Source organism: Cynocephalus volans, chromosome 1, assembly GCF_027409185.1.
Source record: "Cynocephalus volans isolate mCynVol1 chromosome 1, mCynVol1.pri, whole genome shotgun sequence".
NCBI classification, from domain to species: Eukaryota; Metazoa; Chordata; class Mammalia; order Dermoptera; family Cynocephalidae; genus Cynocephalus; species Cynocephalus volans.
This window is the reverse complement of record NC_084460.1, coordinates 167,631,999-167,636,442: the sequence shown is the minus strand read 5'-3', so window position 1 is coordinate 167,636,442 and position 4,444 is coordinate 167,631,999. Positions and strand designations below refer to the sequence as shown.

Below are 4,444 nucleotides of genomic sequence, written 5' to 3'. Positions count from 1 at the left end.
CTTTGGAAATGAGAGAAAATGAGAAATTCCCTTTGTACCTTTTTCTGGTTTTTAATTGAAACTTATTGATTGTACACATTTATGGGGTACAGAGTTATACTTCAATATATGTAAACAATGTGTAGTGATCAAATCAGGGTAGTTTCTGAGACAAAATGCCGATCAAGAAAAACAAATGAGTTAAACAGTCTTTTCCCTCAAATAAGAGAGGTGATACAACAAGGGACAGAAAGATTATGTGGAAACTTAAGATTTGTTTCCTTTATCTTCTCAGAGAATACCATAAGGAAGGACCTTAAAACATATCCAGTTATATTCTGTATCAGATAAGAGGGTCCCTTTCAAATATCCTTATGAACTTTTAAAGCATATAAACTGATGCTTCTCAAATTTCAACATATATACAAATGATCCAGGGATCTTGTTAAAATGCAGATTCCAATTTAGTAATTTTGGGGAGAAGCATTTTTAATGGATTTTAATAACAGATTTTGCATTTAAAAAAATTTATTCTTTTTTCTGAAATTCTTGTTTGTGGGTTATCTGTGAGTACCAGGAATCTAATTTATACTTGAAAAAACCGAGTGTATTGCTGACCCTGACATTACAGCAATATGAAGTTCTGCTGCGTCCAGAACACAGGTAAAATGAAAAAGCTCATCTTTGTCTTCATTATAGACTTCTACTGATCTAATTAGATAGCCCACTTAAGCCCATGTTGTCCCTGAAGAGTAAGAGGTAGATGGTGACTTTGCTTTCTATAAGACTTTTTGAATTAATTGAGATAATTGATTCTATAAAACTCTCCATGTTTCCCAGTGAATTAACTGGTTAAAATAAGCACTGTTTAGTTAAGTTAAAAGGTGACAAGGCAATGTATCTGTATCTACATGCAATTCTTTCACAGTTCATTTTTTTTTTTTTTGGCTATTGATAGAAATATAGATAGTTTATAACAGCATAACTTTGCATTCAGAAGAGCTGCGCCTATTGTTAAACTAAGTTAAAAATGTAGAATTAATGTAAAACTAGAATGTATGATTTTTATAAGTGACTGGCAAAATCACTAATGAATTTGAATAATTTGATTTTAAATGTAATTCACATTTAAAAAGCCTCAGTGGTTTTTCACTTATTTTGTAGCTTTTAAAGCACATAAACTGATGCTTCTCAAATTTCAACGTATATACAAATGACAACCTATATGACAACAGATAATATAAATGTATTCTTTTGAAAAATTTTTTAAAAAAAGAAATCACAAGACAAATATATTATTACCTAATCTTGTTTTGGGCCATAATTTAAATAAATAAATGTTTGATTTAGCAATAATATTTAAATTATTGTCAGCGGTGAGGTAATAAATGTGAATGAGTTGGAAGCGTTCCACATGACATAAAGCCCATTTAAGAAGAGTGAGAAAATTTCTAGCCACGTCATATGAGAATTATTTATGCAATCTGGTTGACTCTTTCTGTATTTGTTTTACACTTGCATTTTATTAACTGATCATCTCTACCCTTGACAGAACAGTCATCCTTTATTAGGAAAAGATGTCCTTTTCGACAGAGCATGCATATCAGGAGGGATGTACATGGAGCCATAAGTTAGGAAGGGGAAACTCGTCTAGTCAGACAGATCAGCTGAATCAACTCTGACAGATACTGCATTCAGAGTGCCCTCACATCTAATCACTTTCAACTTTACAAAGCTTTTTTCCCCCTATTTTTTGTCCATGCCTCTGATTTAGTTATGCAATGATATTAAAGATGCATGAATGAGTATAATTTTGTTTCTAATTATCTGTCCATTAGCAATGATGACTCAAGTTTTTATGGTATTATTGTAAAACTATTGTTTTGATGTAAATAATATGAGGGTTCTTCAAAAAATTCATAGAAATATTTGTATTATCTTTTAATTTTATTTTTCCATAAATGCTACAGATTGAATGTCTCCCCCCAAATTCATTGAAGCTTGACCCCCAAAAGTTCATGTATTGGAAACTTGATCCCTACTGTAAGTGTTAAGAGAGTGGGGAATTTAATTATAGTATTTGAAAGGTGAGGCCTTTAAGGGGTGATTAGATTATGATGACTGTGCCCTTATAAGAGGACTGATCCATTTATGGAGTAATGGGCACATTTCTGATGCCTGTACAAGGAGGGCAAATGAGAAGGTTAGCTCTCACTCTTGCTCAGGCCATTCTCTCACTAGGTGATATCCTGGTTGTCACTTGTCCCTATAGAGTTCCCACCCAGAAGAAAGCTCTCACCAGATGCACCCCATAGACCATGGACTTCCCAGCCTCCAAAACTGTAAGAAATAATTTAATTTAGTTTATACATTTCCCAGTTCCAGGTATTCTGTTATAAACAACAGAAACAGACTAATACAACTAATTTTTGCAGTACCCTCGTACATCATGGTTTTACTAAGTTAGAAAGCGGCAACATGGATTTCTCATGTAGTAGAATATTTTTGCTGGGATAAAATTGTTTTAAAGAAAACACTATAATTAATAAAACAGTATAAGAAGTAACTGAGAGTTGTTGTTTTGTTGTTGTTGTTGTTGCCTTTGTATTTTCAAGATGTGTAAAATTTCCTGTTGTCATTAAATGAACATTATAAAAAAACATGTTTGTTTAGTTAATATATTTAACTTTCACATAACCAATTTACTAATACAAATTTAGTAATCAGGAGATTGCTTCCTCAAATGAAGTAACTAAATCTATTTATACAATGAAAATCTATCTAAAGGTCAACATTCTCTTTCACCACATTGTTTTACAACACAAACCTTCAGTGGAAAAAACTCACCTTTTGTGATATAAGTATTTTTTTTCTCTTCTATGGCTTTATGGGGTAATGCTTAGAATTATTATTATTTTAAAGAGGAGAGGCACTGGATCCCTCTCAACATAGCCCCTTAACCAGGAACCTACTGATCCCAAATAACCTTCTAATAAAAAATAAAAAAAATATTGGATGTCCACTTTGGCAGCACATATACTAAAATTGGAATAATAGAGAGAAGACTAGCAATGGTACCTGAACGAGGATGACATTAAAATCATTTGTGAAACGTTTTGTATTCGTGTCCTCCAATACAGATTAAAATAACTGTATTATTAAAAATAGAGATTGGGAGAATAGTGCCTGGTTAGGTTTATGCAAATGAGGTTTAAGTGAGACAAGCATAGTGTGATTCTATAAACATGAGCGCTCACAAAAATAAAGTAACTTATAATTTTAAGAAAATTTTTCTTGGTATGCAGCCAAATGTTATTTTTTAAATGATGTGTTTTTAAATTTTCTTCACTTTAAAATTCAGTCTGTAAAAAGGACCTTAGAGAAAGCACCTTCATAAATTCACAAAATTATAATTATATTGCCTATTTTGCATTGCCCATGCTCATGATATAATTGTTTAATTCTTAGTTTCATTTTGTCCGGGTAGACTTAATGCTGATATTAACATCTTAAGTAATTGTAGCATTATTAACACTTGCTGTAAGGAGGGTCAAATAAAAACAAATCCAGACTTAGATAAGAGACTTTATTCAAAAAGACTATTCCAACACTCTGAACACACAAATATTCAAATGTCTCAAAATCAAACAGAAAATGGGCTTTCTTTTATAGAGAGAGGTGAACAGAGCTTAGCAGAAACTTTTTAGGAAAAGTTAGGCAAGTGATGGGGAGCGGGAGTAGATAGCATGACAGGCACCATGTGATGGGAAATGTGCCTGCTGTGGTCACTGATTCTTGGGATAAGCTAAGGAATGGTGGTGGGGGACATGTTCTGCATCTTAGTACTTGCTCAGGGTTGGGGACAAGACAAAGTTCAGGGGCCTGTGGCAAGAAGAGAAGGCTGACTAATGCTTGATCAAGACAAAGAAGAGGTTAAGACATGGGCAATTATGAACACTTGCTCAAGAGCTAAAACAGTATAATTTTTGTGTGTGTGATAAGTACATTCATTGGTGTCTTATATCTCTTTGTGATGATATAATTCAATTGGTTGGCATATAATTGTGATATCATAGAAAAATATTTGGTCTTTGTCCTTGGTTTCTGACACAAAGCTACTAAAATTTAGGGAATTTCCTGAGTGATAAGTGTGATAGAGTCTTGTTCTAATGAGGAAACTGTTGGTGGGCCCCTAAATAGTTCCAGGGTGGGGGCTGGTCACTGGAAAGACCAAGACTGGATGAGATTTGATTAGAAATCTGGAACAGTTAGTTCCACTCTCCAACCTCCAGAAAGGAAGAGGAGCTAGAGATTGAGTTAATCACCAATGTCCAACGAAACCTCAATAAAAACGTCTAAGTGACAGGGATTGGAGAGTTTCTGGGTTGGTGAACACAGTGAGGTCCTGGAAGTGTGGTGCACCCAGAGAGGACATGGAAACTCTGCTTCCTCCCTCTCATACCTC

The 4,444-nt window shown here is 33.8% G+C and overlaps 1 non-coding gene across 1 annotated transcript; it reads left to right on the top strand.

The window, feature by feature from the left end:
• Positions 1-2,996: 2,996 nt before the first annotated feature.
• LOC134365545 (U6 spliceosomal RNA) lies at positions 2,997-3,105 on the top strand. Its single transcript, XR_010022119.1, has one exon. It is a non-coding gene; the product is annotated as a U6 spliceosomal RNA (small nuclear RNA).
• The last annotated feature ends 1,339 nt before the right edge of the window (positions 3,106-4,444 follow it).